Consider the following 22,056-nt stretch of genomic DNA (forward strand, 5'->3'; position numbering starts at 1 on the left):
TGGGAATGTGAATTGGTACAGTCACTATGGAGAACAGTATGGAGGTTCCTTAAAAAACTGAAAATAGAACTACAATACGACCCAGCAATCCCACTACTGGGCATATATCCTGAGAAAACCATAATTCAGAAAGAGTCATGTACCAAAATATTCATTGCAGCTCTATTTACAACCGCCAGGACATGGAAGCAACCTAAGTGTCCTTCAACAGATGAATGGATAAAGAAGATGTGGCGTGTATATATATATATATATATATATATATATATATATATATATATATATATATATATACACACAATGGAATACTACTCAGCCATAAAAACGAACGAAACTGAGTTATTTGTAGTGAGGTGGATGGACTTAGAGTGTGTCATACAGAGTGAAGTAAGTCAGAAAGAAAAATACCATATGCTAACACATATATGGAATCTAAAAAAAAAAAAAAGCAAAGAAAAAAATGGTCAGAAGAACCTAGGGGCAAGACAGGAATAAAGATGCAGACCTACTAGAGAATGGACTTGAGGATATGGGGAGGGGGAAGGGTAAGCTGGGGCAAAGTGAGAGAGTGGCATGGACATATATACACTACCAAACGTAAAATAGATAGCTAGTGGGAAGCAGCCGCATAGCACAGGGAGATCAACGAGGTGCTTTGTGACCACCTAGAGGGGTGGGATAGGGAGGGAGGGAGACACAAGAGGGAAGAGATATGGAGACATATGTATATGTGTAACTGATTCACTTTGTTATAAAGCAGAAACTGACACACCATTGTAAAGCAATTATACTCCAATAAAGATGTTTTTAAAAAAGAATAAAAAGACTGTATTACGAGCAAAAACTAGATTTCTTATGAATAAAGAAAGAAGGAATTTCCTGCCTGGGATTCTCTGGGTGATTACTGATGAGGGGAAGTAAAAACCATGAAAATATCACCCCAGTTCATATTGAAGATATCTTGGCAAAAGATGATTTAGTGAAATACTGACTGAAACACAACCCCAAACAGTTATTTCTCTTTTGAAATAAATGGACTTTCCCAAACTATGTATCACCTTTGTGTGATTCTAATCAGATTCTGCAAAGACCCATAAGCATCATGGATTATAGTCAAGATTTGGGGAACATTATGTAAATCTGCGAATTCTTTGCTCAGCCTTTCCATAGGTTAGTTTACAGTGTAACTTGCAACTTTAAAACTCAGCTAAGATACCTTGGACGCTTTCTATTTTCTATCTTTGCTTTTAGCATAACCAGCAGTAGCTTCCCTTTCAAAACAATCATTCCCCCACCCCACAACTGCCATAGGTTCCACCCACCTCTGTCCAGTTATGGCAATACCCTGTGAAGGGGTCATTGTTCTGTAGAATGTCTCTCTTTTGTGTGTTCCCCCCGGGGTACAGAGCACTTCAGACTCATCTACAATGGCCAGCAAGAGCCAGCTTATTAAGCTGTGATCGGAGCTCCTTTTCGAATCAACCCCAGAAAGTCTCTTGTGCTGTTGAACATAAAGAAACTTCCAAGCTACCAGAAGCACCTCCAAGGTTCCATGGCATCTGAGTGGGGTCCTTTCCTAACGTTTCCTTCACGCTGTAGTTACCATAAGTATGTCTTTTATTAAAAATTACCCCTGACAGGAGCCCTTCCGCAATGAATGGGCCAGAGAGGGAGGGTGGCGCTCTGAACATGGAAGTCTGTGTAATTTCAAACGCCACAGCCAAAGGAAATGACAAGAAAAGTGGAGCTGTACCTCAAAAGCTGATTTTACAGAAACAATTATTTTTTTCAGGAGCTCAAATACTTACTCTTCCTGGGCTATTTAATCATTTTGAGGGCTTTCTCTCCTCCCTTCTTCTGAAACAATCTCAGAAAAAATCAGGAAAGACAATGGTTGTAGAACTGTTTATAATAAATTATGAATCATTGAAAGATCTTTTCTTCCAAATTGAAATAAAAAAGAGACAAGAGCAACAATTAAACGAGTGCCAGTACTCGACAAAATTTGAAAAGATATCTTTCAATTAGTACCAATAATCACTTGCACAATAATATATAGGCCCGCAAGAAATAGGGTAATAACAAGGACAAAACTTTTTATTCACCTCCCATTAAAATTGACAACCAAATGTTTTAGATTACCCATTGCTTGGCTGAATTTATAAATTAAGCTAATGGTCACTGAATCACCATCAAACTGTTAAAAACAAACAGCATTTAAAAAGTAAAAAATCACCATGTGTACTCCTATTTCTGAGTAAAAACCAAATCAAACAGAGTAAGACAAAGGGTGCAAACCAAGTCAAAAAATTATGAAAGTAATTGAAGTTTCAGTTACCTTCAAAATGAGTAAGAAGTTATCAATGTTACTTGAGGATTCAAATATTTCAGAAACGATGCTGTTGTCCAAAAAGCAAATATGCCTGCCTAAAAATGAATAGGACTGGCAATGCTACAATGCTGCTGGCATAGAGGGGGTCAACTAGAGTGACAAAGCAGTAGGACAAAGAAAGAAAACAGATTAAAGCACTCATGGCACAGGGTGACTTCAGACTGAAGCCACTTCTGCAGTCAAAGGAAATGTTCAACAACTGTGGACTGATAAACCTGTTTAGAGTCTATGAAGAGACAGAGATTTCCCAAATTAAAATTCATCTACAGATTTTCTCATCACCGCTGCCCTTTCACAACATTATCTCTGTTGAGTTTCTCTTCCCACTTTGATACATTATTTAAAACTCCTCAACTGACATCAAACTTGAGTCTAAATTTATAGAAGCCTTGTTTTTGACAGCTCTGTGATCTCCATCTATTTTTAGGTTTGAATGGAAATGAACTTTTCCGTACACGTGCTAACCCTACATCCTTACTGTTCCAGGACCCTGACAAATAGGGAAATAGAGCTGAATTTTATTTCCACATTAACAGGTACCTGCTTGCCTGTGGAAGCTTATGTAGAGATTGTCTCATGCAGCTGCTCAGTGCATGGTGAGCTCTGCACTGACAATCTCCAAAGTCCAAAGAGAGGCATTCCAACAGAACCAAAGGGGCCTCCAAAGAGGCCAATTGTAATACAAACAAGTTACCTTTCACAAGAACCGATAAAACACGAAACAATGAATGATTATATGATCCAGCAATCCCACTCCTGGGCATATACCCAGAAAAACTATAATTCGCACCCCAATACATATACTCCAAAGATACACGCACCCCAATGTTCACAGCAGCACTATTTACAATAGCCAAGACATGGAAACAACCTAAATGACCATTGACAGATAAATGGATAAAGTAGATGTGGTACACATATACAATGGAATATTACTCAGCCATTAAAAAGAATGAAATAATGCCGTTTGCAGCAACACGGAAGGACCTAGAGATTATCGTACGAAGCGAAGTCAGAAAGAGAAAGACAAACACCATACGACGTCACTTACCTGTGTTATCTAAAATACGACAGAAATGAACATATCTACACAACAGAAACAAATCCACAGATACAGAGAACAGACTTATGGTTGGGAGGAGGGGCACGGGGAAGGGAAGGATTGGGAGTTTGGAATTAGCAGACACAAACTACTATATATATGGAATGGATAAACAACAAGGTCCTACTGTACAGCACGGGGAACTATATTCAATATCCTGTGATAAACCATAATAGGAAAAGAATACATATATGTATAACTGAATCACTGAGCTGTACAACAGAAATAGGCACACTGTAAATCAACTATACTTCAATAAATGTTTTAAAAATAAATGATTAAAAATCATTTATTTTTAAATAAAATAATAAATAAAATTTTAAAACTTTTAAATAAAACCATGAATCCATTGGTTTTTATGAGAGAAACATACTTTAAAGCCTTTGCTATAAACGTCTTTGAAAAAGGGAGTCTCCATTGGAACTTGTGGGATCAGACTGGAAGCACTAAATGCGGAAAGACGATTTTTTCTAAATTTCTAAATACCACCTTGTGCATGAATGTAAATGGATAGTAACATTTAAGCTGAAGGGAGTGGCAATCTGTTGTTTGGACAGCCCAGTCATCACTGCCCCTTCTGGTGAGACATCTTGATATTCCTCTTTGGAGGGACTTTCTCCTCCCAGACTCTCAGTCCAGGTGATTTGGGTAGGGGTGATTCCGCCCTTCCTCCCCTCTCAGGGGCAGGGGTCACACATATGACCAGGACCTTCCCTCTTCCTAGCAACATGACCCCCGCTGGCACAATGAGACTGGATCCCAGCAGTGGAACTCTTAGGAAGGAGAAATCTCTTTCTGCCAGTCTCAAAGCTAGTAGAATGTGGGCCTGGAGCTGCAGGTGCCCATCTTGTCACCTCACAGCAAAAAACCTATCTGCATATGTAGCCAACCAAGACGAAAACAGAGCCAAGAAACAATGGGATCAGCCTAAATGGCATCATTTGGATCCTTGGAAAGAGCCATGATTGAATTTAAACCTACCCTGGACCTTTCAATTACATGAGACAACACATCTCTCCTTTATTGTGGCTTGAACCAGTTGGAGTTGGATTTCTGCACATACATCCGAAAGATTTCTACCGGTACCCTAAGTAAATCAACAGAGCATTGGCAACATTAGAACTTGAAATTCACAGAACCTCAAACCTAATGCCTTTTCAATGAAAGGAAGTCATTTTCTGTAGGAAATTGCCATGGGGACCTTGTGCTAAAGTGATTTCCATGAGGTTACTGCTCATCTGCAAGAATTCATGGTATTTATCTTCTCAATCCCTTACTTCAGAGTAACAGGACAAATGGTGACCTCACACTAGCAGGAGAACTCCTAAACCTCTGAAAAAATCTAGGATTCAAATTCATTTTATGATACCAGGGAATTAAATATCAGGTGAAAACAACAGACTCTATGAGGCAAAAAACTTGCGACCTTCTGTGCTGAAGCACTAACGGCAGCTTTCATGAGCAAGCCAAATGATCTTCTCTAATGATAAAATCTTGAGAGAAAGAGAAAGATATTCTTTTATCCAAACTCCCTCCTTCCCCGCTGGGAATATTTAAATCTTAACTATTCCTCAGAGTCCTTGCACTCATGCAGAGTATACTGCTGATGAAAAAGTGAGATGTTCTCTTGGTATATATACTACATCGTGGAGTAACGGCTCAGAAAGAAAAATTAAGAGCCTTGTTCAAGTGCACTGCTGCCTGATCACTGAAGGCTGGGCACCCCCCCACTGGGTATGTTCAGAAACATTTTTCAAAGGAATCACAACCAACATATACATATTTCCATATATCGGCAACAGTTCCCCCATCTTTTGCATCATAATTTTTTTGCATTTATATATGTCTACTTGAAAGAGGAGGCAAGAAGAAGTCTGACTGGGAAAAGTGTATTAGGCTGACGTTGACCCACGTAGAATGATCATTCTCCTGGATCCCCCTCTTCCTGATTGGTTTAGATTCCCTCACTGTTGTTTTTCCCAATTGACTTACCGATGCTAGCAAATATGCTAGAGAATATATCTCATTATCCAACTCAAAACAAAGTCGAACATTAACTACAAAGGTCGATTGCAAATCTATTACAGATCCTATAATATTTCTACATTAGAAGTTTTCATCAATAAATACAAAACTGCTGACTTTATTAGGTCTTTAACAATTATAGTAATACGTGAATCGCAGGTCTGTTATCAACCTGCACATCCTGGGCACGTACAGATCAAAAGAACACAATTCCAGTACAGCCCATCTAGCTGGTGGTTCCACAGTCCTCATCGTGGCTCCTCATACTGGAGAAGGTCAAGACCAGGGGGTCAAGAGAGAGATTAACATCATCAATATTTCATTACCAACATTACCATTCTCTGAACTACGGGACCATCACAGAATACCATAGCAAATAAAGGATACTCACAGGGCCTCCAACCATTCCCCACCCACTTTTCAGGAAAGGACCAAACCAAAAACATCTTAGATTGCAGATCTCCTCAAAATAATATCTCAAAGCACCCTATTCCACTATTAAGAGTTTCTACCATCAAAACTATCTTAAATTACTTAAACTCAAGCTAAGTTCTTTCTCTCTTGTTGACTGCTCAAAGGATAAAGAATCTGCTGCCTGCCATCTTCATTACTTTTTGTTACTTTTATACTGAAAAGAACCTCAGACTTCCTTTCTCTACCAGTAACTCCGCGTGCAACCTTGGATGAACCACTGAATTTTCCTACATCTAAATTTCCTCCTCTACAAAATAAAATATAAGGACAAATTTGTGGACTCCTAAGGCTTTTCCTAAGTTAAAGTTCATTTTGTAACTCTAGATTGGTTATTGTTCCTTAGACTCTGTTCTACCTCTTAAATACATGCCCCATCTGCATTTTTCCTAAACTCCTAGCCCTTTCTTGCCACGTCCCAAGAAAAAAAATAATAATAAAGCAAAAAGAGACCAAAACAAGGAAACTTCAATGCTATTCACTGATCCACTCTGTCACAGTAACCATCGCTGGCAAACGTGAGGTGAGCTAATAGAGCAACTAGCAAGTGTCTGAAACACAGCAGGTATATCCTTTCTTTTCCTGCTTGTATCAGGGGTAATAATAGCCATCCCTTTGTCTTTAGAAATAAAATCTCTCCATTTCGTAAATGAAGTTTTAGGTGTTTTATTGTTGTTGTGTTTGAAAATGGTTGCAGGATAGGATGCTGTGGAGAAGAAGGAAGAACTTTTTGCACATGGGCTCATCTGAGTCCCTCAGAAGATGCTGGAATGAATGGAGGGTTGAGAAAATTCCTAGTCATAGAATACAAAAGAACACTGGGGTAAAGGTAAGTATGTGTTGAACATCAAGGCTTATTTCACATTCCCACCTCAAATACACATACACATGACACACGAAAAGTTAGCACCTGCCTGTTCAAGTGGTGGCACATCTATACCCTACCTTTTGCCCTAAAGACTATTTTAATGAACCTGGTGCTCAGCCTTAAAGGATGATGGGGAAGTAGCTCAATGCTCTATCATTCTCTTAGACCCCTTGTTACGTCGATGATTTCATAACTCTGTTATCTTCACATCTGCTTAGAGAGCATCAATGTTCCAACTGCAGTAGCCAAACCCAAACTTTTCCAACTGTTTGAAAAACCAGACAATAAGTAGTTCACGCCACAATCTCTACTTGGAAGGAACTGTGCCCCAATTCAGATTATTCAGGGTTAACATCCAGGAACCACTTTGAGAAGCAACCCTACAGTGGATAGAAACCATAAAACCAAGCAAGACAAAGAATCTGACTGCTAACGCCAAGATCAGAAACTGCATGGACCCCCCCCCCAACATCTGATCTTATCAGACTACCCTGCAATTTCTCTTTGGGGGCTGCTCTCAGGAGGTTGGATGTCAGATCAGAAACAACTGCTTATCAATGACCAGGAGAAGGTGAATCAGGAAGGCCTAGACAGTGACCTCAGTACACTGGGCAGGGCCTTTGACTAAAAGTAGGAAAGCTCTTCTTATTTAAATGACAACTCTCTGGAATTGTTTATTCTGCTTTTTTGCAAACACTGTACAAAGAGGAAAAGTCAATGCATATGGACTGGGGTGGAGAGAAAGAGATCTAACAGTAAAACCTAATCCTTTACCAACCAGTCAGAATTGTGGAGAGGATGCATGGGCTTCTGAATCAAGACCCCTCAAAGAAGATACCAAGTGGACCCCAAATCTCAAGGAGGGGTAAGTTAGAGCTTTCAACCTGTATCATTTAGAGTAGAGAGGATACATTTTTACAGCACCCATAAGCTACTTTAAAAATTAACTAGACTCTTGGGCATTAAAAAACACAACACAAGGGAATTTTCTGGCGGTCCAGTGGTTATGACTCCGTGCCTTCACTGCCAAGAACATGTGTTCAATCCCTGGTTGGGGAACTAAGATCCCGCAAGCCACATGGCACAGCAAAAAAAAAAAAAAAAAAAAAAATCACAAAACTGTAAGCTTCCTCATGACAGTGGCCACGTATGCCAACTTTTATTCCCCTACATTCACTGCAATGTCTAGAGGTGAGAAGCCATCACTAAATGTTATTGAATGAAAAAGCGACTGAATAAAAAGTGTTCTTAACTTCTGCATTTACAGACTACCTGGAAATGTTTTCCAGTCTCTAGAATATTACCCTTGAATCCACCACCTGTTTAATATTCACAGCAAAAAGAAAAGTAATTTACAATTATGAGTATGTTTACATTAACATTTCAATTTACATATTTCAATTCATTTTCTCAGTTAAGAACTTTGAGATCATGCCAATAGAGAAGACATAAAAAATTATTTTGACACCTGAGATTCAATGACAAGCCAATTCCCACTGAACAGATATTTCAGATATAAAATACTTGCCGCTTTCTGGCAAGTATTGTGGATTCTGTCCAGATAGAGTCAAAGGGTAGATGAAGGAGGTGTGGTGAGTGACAGAAGAAAATTCAAAGATCCATTTTGAAAGTTCCATCTGGCACTTATGATTCCATGACTTTACTACCTAAGAATTTGTGTCTGTCAGGAAAGTCACAGACGCAGAAAGGAGACTTGCTTTTGCTGAAAAATAAAGGTTTTTCTCTAAGGATAAGGTTACTTCAGAATATTCTAAAAACTAAATGTTGGCAGCTCTAATAATCAAGGAAAATGCATACTCAGTGCGTTCCCCATGAGTCCCTGAAGGTCAGCTACTTAGGACTTCATGTACCTATGCCCAGCACTGACCAGTAGGCCCATCTTTTGTGCATCCTCAATAAACGTTTACTGACTAAATTCAAGACACTGTCATTGTCAGCAAATGAAATGATTTATAAAATAATTTAAATGCAGAATTCACACCAAATCTTTTGCATACAAAAAAAAAACCCAACAAAATGAGGCAAAGACACAGACTTGAAGTGGAATGCATTGCAATCAATCAAGAAAAACTGGGTACCATTTTTTCTTCCATTTAAATTATGTGTTCTCTTTTCTCTAGCTGGTAGGGCTTCGGTTATTTACTGTCTTGAAGAAAGCAAAGATGTAGGAGATTATAAAATCAGCTTCCATCAATGGTGGGAGGTAGATTTCTTGTTAAAAGAAGGAACTGCAAAATTCAGCGGGCTCAATATGAGAGCGCCTTCCTCCTAGAAGCTGGAAGCCTCTGGGGATCTTGAGGGTAGGAGCAGAAAGCTATTATTCCTGCAAATTTCAGACAGCTTACCTAGAACTTCAAAATGTTTCTCATTTTTTGGTACTTTGCTGGTAATTATCTAAGTGGCAAAACATCACACAGAACTGTCAAGCAGGATGTACGATCCAGGTTTCCAGGTAGGGGGTTAAAGCAAAGGACTACTGAACATTTAGGGTAATACTGTTACCTCTGACAGAGCTGAAAATCCAACTTTGTTTTTTTTTTTTTTTTAATGTTGAGCCTTCTTTTAATTAATTAATTTATTTATTTATGTTTTTGGCTGTGTTGGGTCTTCGTTTCTGTGCGAGGGCTTTCTCTAGTTGTGGCAAGCGGGGGCCACTCTTCATCGTGGTGCGCGGGCCTCTCACTGTCATGGCCTCTCTTGTTGCAGAGCACAGGCTCCAGACGCGCAGGCTCAGTAGTTGTGGCTCACGGGCCTAGTTGCTCTGCGGCATGTAGGATCTTCCCAGACCAGGGCTTGAACCCGTGTCCCCTGCATTAGCAGGCAGATTCTCAACCACTGTGCCACCAGGGAAGCCCCCAGCTTTGTTTGATTGGCAGTTCATGTGCTTATCGACCTACGTATCTACAGTTGGCACTGTTAATGGTTGAGTCACATTTAAATTAGAGTTTGGATTTGCAGAATTTCTATACAAGTTATATCTAAAAGGGCATATCATTCCAAGGGACACTCCAAAAATATATATATAAATAAGAAGATGTGGTATAAAGAGAGAGAATGGAATACTACTCTGCCACAAAAAAGAATGAAGTAATGCCATTTGCAGCAACATGGAGAGACCTAGAGATTATCATACTAAGGGAAGTCAGACAAAAAAGACAAATATCATATAATATCAGTTATTTGTGGAATCTTTAAAATGATACAAATGAACTTATTTACAAAACAGAAATAGATTCACAGACACAGAAAACTTATGGTTACTAAAGCGGATGGGGTGGGGTGGGGGATAAATGAGGAGTTTGGGATTAACAGATACACACTATTGTATGTAAAACAGGCAAACAACAAGGGCGTACTGTATAACACAGAGAACTATACTCAGTATCTTGTAATAACCTATAATGGAAAAGAATCTGAAAAAGAATATATGTATAACTGAATCACTTTGCTGTGCACTTGAAACTAACACAATGTAAATTAACTATATACCTCAATAAAAATATATACATATATCTTTACTATAGAAATTTTTTAAAAAAGAAGTATAAGACTACCAAGCTAAGAATGGCGAGACTAAAAGCCATCACACTTGACTCATGCACGACACACATGCTAAGTTCTAGCCATGTAATATGAATAAAAATCCAGTAAACATTCATCAGAAATTCACCCAATGGAAGGAGGGTATAGAAAGTCACCTAATAAGAACCCATCAATAACTAATACAAAATTACTGAATAAGATCACGAGAAAAAGTAAAAGCTACTTACATACCTAAAATGATCATTTATGTCATAAACTTCTCTCCCCAGAATAACAATAAGTTATGTTCAACCAATGGAGTTATGCTCGCACAAGGGGGAATTTCAAGAAGGATTAAAGCCATCTATGAACCTCTAAAAAAAGTCTAAGTTCCCATCTACCAATGTGTTCTTACAATATAGTTAAATACATTTTGGGTATTAAAATGAATTGGAGCACAGACACTCATCAAACAGTAATTTACAGTATTCATGGAAATATAGGAATTATCTCAGGCTATTTCTTCTTAACACATACACCTGCCCTACTGCAAGATGGTGTTTCTTCACTCTTCACACTCTTCTCCTGTAGATTTCCTGCTTTCTCCTTCAATATCCTATCGTACTGTGAAAGCTAATAAAAATAGCAGTGATGCACGGCTTATACCAAACACCCTACGGATGATGCAGTAAACAAAAATGCCTTCAGTGTTGAAACACATTCAAGCATAATTTCTAGCATTCAAAATTTTCTCTCCTCTGTTCACAATTTTTCATATGCTATGGTCTGAATGTCTGTGTCCCCCCTCAAATTCACATGTCAGAACCCTAATGCCCAATGCGATGGTGTTAGGAGGTGGGGGCTTTGGGAGGTGATTAGGTCATGAGGGTGGAGCCCTCATGAATGGAATTAGCACCCTTATCAAAAAAGATCCCATGGAACTCAGAGCCAGCCCCTCCTGCCATATGAGGACACAATGAGAAGCTGTGACCCAGAAGAGGGCCCTCACCCAACTATGCTGGCACCCTGATCTCAGACTTCCAGCCTCCAAAACTGTGAGAAATAAATTTCTGTGCTTATAAGCTACCCAATGTGTGCTATTTCATTATGGCAGCCCAAACGGACTAAGACATCATATGGAATACAGAAGTTGCTACCTAAAATTAATTAGTTAGAAACAAGCTACAGAACACTGGGTCAGCAGTGAAAAGACCTCCCCTTGTTTCGCACCTCCTGGAGTTAACAGGCTTCCTATCACCTCATAGCATTAGCCCACAGGAGTCCCAGAGATGCTAAGAGATTGGTCCACCACCACCCTGACTCATGGCAAAGGAAATAGGTATTCACGGTGTCTCCTTTGAAAAAGCCAAGTGAAACAAGACTGGTAGGAGGGCGTGGGGAGCGAGAAAGGCTTGACAACACATAACTACTTACTTAGGCAATGCCTACGATGCTATGGACACAAGCCTCATACAGGACATTCAGGGCCACTCTAATGCCACATAAATCCCCCTTCATTGGGAAACATGAAAATGCACTTTCTGTATTTATCGCCATATACTGCATTCTGTAGAGATTAACAAACTTCTGGCCTCAGGGGGAATTTATGTGGGTAAAACAAAAAGGTATGATATTAATTAATTAACCACGTCTGCCCCCTAAAGCTAATGATGGGCTCTCCATCGTGGATTCACATACATCTCATCAATACGAATTAAATGTATTCAGGAAGTTTTGAAAAGCACTTATTCACTTGCTTTACCCACTCTTGTTCAGAAAGGCATTTAACTGGCTTAAAACATAAACAGGGAAAAGCAGATTTTTAAAATGAGCGAAATATACAGCTCTTTGATTTTTTTTGTATAAAGCGGCTTATTGGGAAAACAATTCAATCAGCTACATAAACAAACCTCATAATCCCCAATCATCACACTAAAATCACGTTCATCTTAAAATTACCACAGATTTAACTGGTATACAATGAAAAGCAAGTATGCTCCAAATTATAAGCAGTCAGAGTTTTAGGGTATCATTTAAAAAATAAAAACATCCCAGCATGCAACTGACTTCTATTAAGCCAACTGTCATGGGTAGGACTAAATCTACATTTGGTAAAGAGATAAGCTTGTTTTTTTAAAAAACTGAGTATGTCTCTACTTTCAAAGACAAGTCCTTGAAAGTATCTCCATTTGGAAAAAAAAAAGGTATAATTTTAAGAGGCTTACTTATTCAAGTGATTGCTGGGTGTTGCTATTACTGTATTTTTCTTTTTTTAATTTGATTTTTAGTTTATTTTTTATACAGCAGGTTCTTATTAGTTAGCTATTTTATACATATTAATGTATATATGTTAATCCCAATCTCCCAATTCATCCCACCACCACCCCTCCCAACCCCCGCTTTCCCCCCTTGGTGTTTACTGTATTTTTTCTAAAGCTATTTGCCATTACATGATTGGATAACAAGTCTAAAACTACTATAATTGTGATATGTAGAGGAGAGATTAAATTCAACACTCCCTGTTAAATAAATCAGGTTGTATTAGGGATACTATTGGAAATATTTATTTTAAAAGGTTTTGAACCCATCACTAAGGTTACATTTTCCCTCTCTCTGTTTATGCTAGCCACAATTTAAGTTTGACGTTTTCCAGTTCAGTTTGTCAACCAGCATAAATAAAAGATGGTCTCTTTTCATGATTAGTTTCAGTTATTTTTCTCAGAGCAATGTAATATTTCAACATTTTATTCACCTTTAAAATTAACAACATATATTATGACACTAAAGAAAGCATCTAGACTGCATTGTACAGGCAGAGGGCAGAGCTCTAAAAAAAAAAAGGAAGGGGATTTTGCCAGGCTACAATTCTTATACATGAGCAGACAGGATGGTGCTGGGGAAAATGCTCTGTGACACCCAGCAAGTTCATCGCTGGCCCAGTGTGTGGGATGCAGGGACGGTGATTAGATTTGAAGCCCATGGAGGTTCACTGAGGCACTTCAGTTTATGTGATAGGCTTCAGCCATAAAAAAGAATGAAATAATACAATCTGCAGCAACATGGGTGGACCTAGAGATTATCATACTAAGTGAACAAAGCCAGACGGAGAAAGACAAATATCATATGGTATCACTCACATGTGGAATCTTTTAAAAAAAAGATACAAATGAACTTATTTGCAGGACAGAAATAGACCCACAGACATAGAAAACGAATTTAGGGTTACCAAAGGGGAAAGCGGGGAGGGGAAGGAATAAATTAGGGGTTTGGGATTAACAGATACACACTACTATATATAAAATAGATAACCAACAAGGACCTACATATAGCACAGGGAACTCTACTCAATATTTTATAAGAACCTAAAAAAGGAAAAGAATCTGAAAAAGAATATATAACTGAATCCCTGTGCTGTAGATCTAAGATGAACACAACACTGTAAATCAACAATACTTCAGGGAAAAGATTGGTTTGGCCATAAAGTCCGTTTGGGTTTTTTGTAACATCTTATGGAAAAACCCAAACGAACTTTTTGGCCAAACCAATATATAGAGAGAGGGGGAAAAAAAGCTTCACTCCAAAGCCCTCTGGTTTTTATTTCACTGTGTTTTGTGGATCAAGACAGAATAAGAACCGCTCAGCATATGAATCCTAAGAATTCTGCACTAACATTAAATGCCGCCTCCGTGCCCCGACCCAGCCTCTTTCCACCCAGTCGGCTGGACCACCAGGATAGGAGCTACTTCAACTCCCTGACAGAGATCTAGGATGCCTCTGCCCATTGAGCCCTTGAACACAGGCCTTCAACCAAAGTCCGTCATTCAGGAAGTATTAACAGACAAATCTTACTACAGCAAACACAGTGAAATTCAAAAGGAACAAAAGCACTAACATCAAACCATCCACGTCCCTTTCCGGCAGTGATGACCTCCCCAGGAGAACATGCCTCTCGCAAAGGATCTCCTTCATGCCTCTCCAGAAGAGAAGAGGAAACACAAGAAGCGCCTGGTGCAGAGCCCCAATTCCTATCGCATGGATGTGAAATGCCCAGGATGCTCTGCGATCACCACCGTCTTCAGCCATGCACAAACAGTAGTTTTGGGTGTTGGCTGCTCTACTGTCCTCTGCCAGCCTACAGGAGGAAAAGCAAGGCTTGCGGAGGATGCTCCTTCAGATGGAAGCAGCACTAAAGGCAGCCTGAATCAAGATGAATGGGAAACCGTCCCAATAAACACACGTTGGGTTAAAACAAACAGACAAAAACCATCCACCTCCAACACGCATAAAAGTCCATAAAGTACTACATTTCTAGTATTAGATTATTTTTCAGTTAACGGATATGGATATTTAAGGATTTGCCAGCTTTCTTTTCTCAACCAAATTAAAATCAGGTAGATAAAGCACCACCCATCACTCTCCCTTTCAGGGACACATGTTATAACATGTCAGCAGAGCTGGGTTTACAGCTTTTTATCACCAATGAGCTGCGTGACCCTGGGGGAGGAACTTCCCCCTTGAAAGCCTGTGATTCCATACCTGCAGAATACTTCACAGAACTGAAAGAAGCAAGAATTAGAGTGGCTGGCACAGTTCTGGGCACACTGTTGAGTGCAAATAGACGTTAGCTATCACTATTTTTCTTCTGTTGCCTTCTTGTCACCAAAGGCTTCTCATTCAAGCTATACACCAAATAGCATTCCAAAACCATGAAAAAGGAAGAGAATTTGGCAACACGTTTTAGATAACATTTTACGGAAGCTTTAGACCGTACAAGTCCTTACCGTTTGCACGTAATTGTTATTAAACCACTATGCGACACAAATGCTCTCCCCACTCTATCCTAGATGACACCTCTAGAAATTAAAACCTGGCCTCCTACACTGTCTTGTCACTTTTAAGCACAATGCATTTCACCAATAATCACTTCTGGTCTATCCCCCAAAAGTAGCAACCCTGTTTCAAACACTCTTAAATGGTGATTACAATAGGGAACAAGTTCTCTCTAAATCTACTAAGTTCTCTGTCAAAAACGCCTATACAGAGGCTGTATTCTGAGGTCTCTAAATTGCTTTGAGATCTCAGGTGTTTTTCTAAATAAACAGAATAACTACGCATATCATATAACATTCCCTAAGACAACAATGCCTTCTAAAGCACAATAATAGGTCACACTGTCAGTAATAAACAAAATACGTAAGCAACACCATTGAAAACATAAGGGAAAAGACAAAACACTTCAAAGACACAGAAAGGAAACAACAGGACCTAGGTCCAGAGGGATACGCTTTTAAATCCTAGAAATCGGTGAGAGGTGAGACATGCAGCAATTTAATACAAACTCAGGATTCCAACTATATTTATACCAACACGCAATTTTCCCACCAAACCACAAAACTATTCCCAAACATCATAGCCACCTGTCCCATTTCCTAATTCTAACAGTAATGTTAACTTTTCGCTAGATTTCAGACTTGATCGACTCACATCTCTAACATTAAAGAACAGCCCTTTCTCACCATTCCTGGCTTCTGTTGGGAAGGATTCTCCCTGACCACCCAATCCAGGCCTCCCTCTGCCCCATCACTCTCGCCACCCCCAGGAGCCAACCTGAACCAGCTGACTGGGAAACTTGGGGAAAAGTAGGCACGCCTGGCTCAGCTCTGCCCTTTCTTCCTCTTGGGAACATGCTGCACACAAGGATAGGTTCCCCCATCAGTAATAAACGTGATGTTCTAATCTTTCATCTGCTTTACTCTTGTATTGATATTTCCCACATTCTTCAGAACCTAGGCAAGAAACGAGATGCTGTTGACTGGGTCTACTCGAAGAACAAAACACCAAGACCACCTGAGAAGATGCAAACAAAAGCAAAACTCTCACTGATGATGCAACAGGGAACAAACAAATGTTCTAAAATAATCAGGACCTCTGGAAACACAGCATAGTGGTTAATGGCAAAATATCTACAGCTGGAATGCAATATCTGAACCCCTCTCTGCCAACTATAAAACTGGGGGCAAATTTCTTAATTTCTCTGGGCCTCTGTTTCCTCACCTGTCAAATGGGGATATTAATAGTAACTTACAATTATTAATATATGTAAACATAGAGAACAATGCCTAGATATAATAAGCTAAGTAAATGTTAGCTATTACTAATATTACCATTTTTCTTATTTCTTTTTATTACCGTTATTACTATTACCATTTTGCATCACAAGACTTGAAAAGAAATACTCGTCCATGATAGGTTAGATTACATTTTATAAGTTCATGTCTATAGTAGGACTCCAAGAAAAATGACCTGTAATGGAAAAGTTGTAGGAAAATGAATCAAATTGGTCCACTATGGGTGATGTCACCTGAAAAGACAGTTTTGTCTTACAACACAAGAGGAAATATAAGGGTACACCATTTGGCACACACACAAAAATTCTTTGTTTCTGTTTTTGCTTTCTTTTGTTTCGGCTCTTGTTTTTCATGTCAATAATTGCTCTTCGGCTGCTCCCCAAATATGTGATGTGCGTGAATCTGCCTGATGATAGACTGATCAGGGCAAACCTGTGGTGTGGACAAATATTTTTCTGGATGACAGAAGAAAAGTTATGCGTCCTTTGCTCAGGGTTTCTATGACCCAGGACGAGTTACTTCTCTCCCTGTATTACATACCTTAAAAAAATAGGAGGAGAAAAGAAAGTTCTGTTATTTGACTCACCAGAGTACATATTAACTGACCAAATATGCCTACAGCTAAAATGCCAACTCTGGAAATAAAGTTAGGTTATCAGAGACCTTTCCTCTTATTAATGGAACCAAAATCGACTTTATGCCTTAACTTAGCATTGTTCAGGAACACACATGCCTCTTTGCCTATCACAGAGACATACAGAGTCCTGTTAACAGGCTCAGATGAATCACCAGCACTACTCTTGAGGACGCGTCTTTTCTTAAGGGGTCAACTTGCTCTGACAGCAAGCATGCAGGACCACAGCTCAGATGGAAGCTTGCAGACCGGCAGCACAGAGATGCCTCGTTTTTAGAAAAGCACAGAGTACCTTAAGTTACTGCTAGAAAAGTAAGTCCACTCTGTCTTGGTGGGACAAGGCAGGTGCCACAGGTTCTAGAATTCTCATCTTCTAACCTAGAGAAACAGGTGCTATAAACAGGGAATTAAGCAAAACGCTGGATGCTATAGATCTTTTCATGGTCTTAACATTTTTTTCTATTATTCAACTACAGGCTATAGATTTCTTAGTTCTCACCAAACTTGCATCATTTTAAACTGACTTGTATATGTTAAAAAGGAAGAAGATCTTAAGTAAAATGCTGACCCCAAGTAACGCAGGACAAGCCTGCCTCATATTTATCCTGAAAACAATAATTTGAGGAAGAAACATAAGGTTGAGGTTGGAAAATGCTATTACTACTGGACTATTAGGAAAAATCTCCCCAAGGCTAAAAGCAGAGTGCATCTCTATCTACCTCACAGGTACCATCAAGACCTTAAATGCAGACTGAAAACCTCAAGGAAGAAGAAAGGCATTTCTTTCCAGAGTACTACCAAAAATGTGAGGAAAAAGACGACAGACGCAGCAAAAGACAGGACTCCGGGTGAACAAAATTAAGAGGTTTGAGTATCTTTGAAGAGCTGTAACATTCAGAGATTCTCTCTGGCTTATTTTTGAACCAACATATCCACTGGCCCTAAAATTCCATTTTGATACATTCCAAAAGGTGATACAAAATGTTACACTAATGCGACAGTCCCAGGATAAAACAGGCACACGGTCCTCCTGTAGCCACTAGCCTCTCCTTTCCATAGTCCCTGCCAACGGTCACTCCCAAACCTCTCACACCGTCTGCCCTGGAACAAGCTGTTGCTTACATTTCAAATATTTGTCTTAACCAAAAACAAAACATAGTAAGACAAAACACGAGCAGGGTGACTAATTGTTCAGTTGAAAGATTGTGATGTCATTTACAAAATGGAACACATCATTCCCCCGGGGTCCAGGCTGGAAGGGCTGGCACTGACCTGCTGACATGGAAAAGATTACCCACGTCTGTGCTGACGTTGACCACCACCCGGAAAAGGTCACTTCAATGAGCCACTTGAAAAAGACATAAAAGCATCTCCTTCCTTGTTAAATCACACGGTTGCTCTACACGCATTTAAATCAAGAAATAGGTAAGAAACCAGCTACTAATTCTACTTGAGAATATGTAAGTACTGAAACACTAAAAGATTTTTCTTTTAAAACAATTGATAGCATACGTGTCTAAGTCACTATAGGTGTTATCAGCAAAATGTCTGAGATGGCCTGAAATTTCCCAGGATTTCCATGCCCTTCTCTTTTTGAATCACATCTTTCCAGTACAGAAGAGCTCTATTATTTCTTGACATTACATATGAATCTAAAATTACCTCAAAAATAAAAATTAAATTACAAATTTAAAAAAAGATAAAATAAATCACATCTTTCCCTATCATTGTAAGACCTATAAAGTACTGACATGTACACACTCCTATATTTAAAATAAAATGCCTTAAAAAATATCAATCATATGAAATCATTATGGAAATTTTAATAAAATAAATATAAGATCTATATGCTAAAAATTATAATAATGAGAGAAATTAAGTAAGTTCTAAATAAAAACAGCTATATACCAAAAAAAACCACAAAAAGGTCATGGTTGTGACCAAAACAAAGTTAATCAAATTATTTCTACTACTGACGGTTTTATTCAGAAAAGTCACACTTCCTCTTGCACATTTCATCAACTAAATTTAATGTCCTAAATAAGCAGACGTGAGCTCCTGTTTTGGTGTTTCATCAAATCAATACTTTCACTCAAGTCTTTTACTAATCAAAATTATAATAAATGAACATTCTTCCAGAAAAGTAATGGATTTAAAGAATATAAACGTGTAAGATACTTCAGCTAGCAACTTCCAAGGCCAGGAGGCATATCTCCAATGTTAGTGAATGAAAGAGACAAGCAGACTTTGCCTTGCTGGACTCCTTCCAAACGCTGAGGATAGTTTTGTTCTCGGAGGTGGTTTCCCCAACCACTACTTCTTGATATTATTCTCCTGACATTCCTATATGTATTTCCTCAACTACAAAATACCTGCTCAAAAAAGCTATTGTGTGGGACACAACAGGTGTTCAACGGTGAGTACCTAACCAATCATACATGCTATGCAACATTATAATCATAGTTATTAGCACAGACATACATATGGGGAAGGTATGTCCTGTATCTGCTGCTCAGAACAACGCCTGCCACATGGCAGGTCTCAAAAGATAGCTGTTGAGCAAGTGGAAAAAGGAGATTCTGAGATTGTTTAAAATTGCACAGCTTTACGTAACTAAGCACGAGTAGAAGCCGGAACTCATGGCCCTGGTCTCATGCTCCTTCAAATTCACGGTGAGCCCTTGTTCTGATGCTGGCCTTTGGTGCCTGTCTCATTTGACAGTCATGTGAGGTAAGTGTTGTGCTCCCCCATTTATACGTGAGGAAATAAAGGCTGAGAGAGAAGAGTTAACATCCCTTCTCTCCTTCTGACTCTCTACAGGATCTCAGTTTTGTCCAGGTATTCGCGTGTCTCAAGGGGCCACCCCACTCTGAGCTGCAGAGGTTATTCTCACTTTATTAGTAATTATTTCAGGAATGGGCATTTGACCATTCTCTGGTTAATGAGACCTGAGAGAAGTCTCTTGGGGAAAAGGATTCTGGGAAAACATTCCTCTCTAGTACGCAAGGACCATAATAAGAAATGGCCTTTTTTCTTCCTCTAGTCATTGTCACGTCCAGATGTGATGCCCGGTAGTCCCGTGGCCAACTTGCTGTGAGTTAACAGACAAACATCAAGTGTAACAGAGAAGAGAGATGGATCGCCTCCATCAGCCACCTCTCAATGGGCTCGACCTCTAGACTTCACTGAGCAATTCCCTTTGGTATAAGGCATTTGAAAATAAGAGTCTCTTATTTGCAGCCAAAAGCACCCCAAGTGGTCTCCTGCCAAAGTGAGACAGTGCCCTATTCAGACTCAGATGTATCTGATGCCCTGGCTTGTTCTTTTTTTTTTTTTTTTTGGCCACACCCCATGGCACACATGACCCTACTTACCCAACCAGGGATCGAACCCATGCCCCCTGCACTGGAAGGCAAAATCTTAACCACTGGACTGCCGGGGAAGTCCCCTGGCTTGTTCTCTTGATTGCTGTATTTCACTGGACGGTGGGCACCCCACCCAAAGCCAGAGGCCACGTGAAGAGAAAGCCCTGACTGTGTGACAGGTCCCTTCTAGATACCTCATATACATTATGTAATTTCTTCCCCATAACCCAGCCTTTGACCCTAGGACCCAAATGCCAAATTCACCATAGTGAACTGCCTCCTGAAGAAGGCTGGATTTTACTAAAGCTGAAAAATAATTTTTTCTTAAGAAGCAATCAGTTGTATCAAAAGCCTTGATTTGCAAAGTACCGGAGAAAGACAATGTGCTTAGGAGGTGAAACCTGTAACATCTTGGGTAGTTGTTCAACCTCCCCTAGCCTGCATTTGCTCAATTACAAATCACCTACTGGGAGAAGCTCCTGTGAGACAGCAGGTATTCAATACTTAATAAATACTCATAGCTAATAGTCCTTCTGAATCGTATCTACAGTAGCACTGGAAAAGAATCTATGAGCAGAGAAACATTTGAGTGGTTTCATATTAATCCTGTAATCATAATAAATCACAGTTTTCATTCAGCAAGGATTCCTCTTAATGTTTATCCACCATCAAAATGAAAAATAACCCTTAATAATCTATTATCTTACTTATCTTTCCAGAGATGACAGGCAATTATTAAATCCTACTGATCTTTCCTCAATGGAAGAGCAAAATGAAAAATGAATGTGTAACAGAAAGCATCCAACCAGCTTCTAAATAGCTCAGAAATGTTAATAGCACAGCCACCCTGCATATCAAGATACAGATTTCATACAGCACTAAGTTATTAGTCACTAAGTGATTTTAAATTCTGCCATAAATTCCCTTGTCCCCATTAACTATTATTTCACATTCTGAATGCCACAGTAATAAGCTCTCTGAGCCCAACCAACAGAGCAAAGCCTCTGTAGGCAGACCACAAACTCGAGGTACAGATCCCTGCTCTCTCTCAGTGGGTACTCAAGGTGCCTCGGAGAAAAGAGAGGTCCCCCTGGTGGGCACAGGGGAACAGGAGTCAGCAGTCACTGTTCCCATATAATCACAGTTCCCAATTCCATCCTCCCGTGCCTGGACCTTGGAATTTGCATCACCACAACTAACATTTCCTGAGCTAGTTTTTACTATGCACTAGACATTGCTTAAGTACTTTGCAATCCTGTCAGCTAGGTGCTATTATTATCCCCATTTGACAGAGGAGAAGACAGAGGCACAGAGAAGTAAGAAGCCCAGGGTTAGTACGTAGTGTGCAGCCAGCACTCAAAGCCAGGCCAACTGTCACCAAAGCCTCTTCTTTTAACCACTGCCTGAAGCCCTTGGTAACAACTAGTTGGTATCCCAAACTAAACCTTCCCAAATACTCCCATGGTCACTTTAGGTACATCTCACTTTCCATCCACTGTCTTAAAAAATATATCTTTTAGACTCTAAC

The 22,056-nt window shown here is 39.4% G+C and overlaps 1 protein-coding gene and 1 pseudogene across 1 annotated transcript in view; one reads left to right on the forward strand and one right to left on the reverse strand.

Annotated features, from left to right (window-relative positions):
• The window catches only part of RYR2 (ryanodine receptor 2), a 714,060-nt gene that overhangs the window by 530,164 nt on the left and 161,840 nt on the right, over window positions 1–22,056 (reverse strand). The gene's annotated exons all lie outside the window — the stretch shown is intronic.
• LOC132439480 (small ribosomal subunit protein eS27-like) lies at window positions 14,344–14,591 on the forward strand (annotated as a pseudogene).

This window comes from Delphinus delphis, chromosome 16 (assembly GCF_949987515.2).
Source record: "Delphinus delphis chromosome 16, mDelDel1.2, whole genome shotgun sequence".
Lineage (NCBI taxonomy): Eukaryota > Metazoa > Chordata > Mammalia > Artiodactyla > Delphinidae > Delphinus > Delphinus delphis.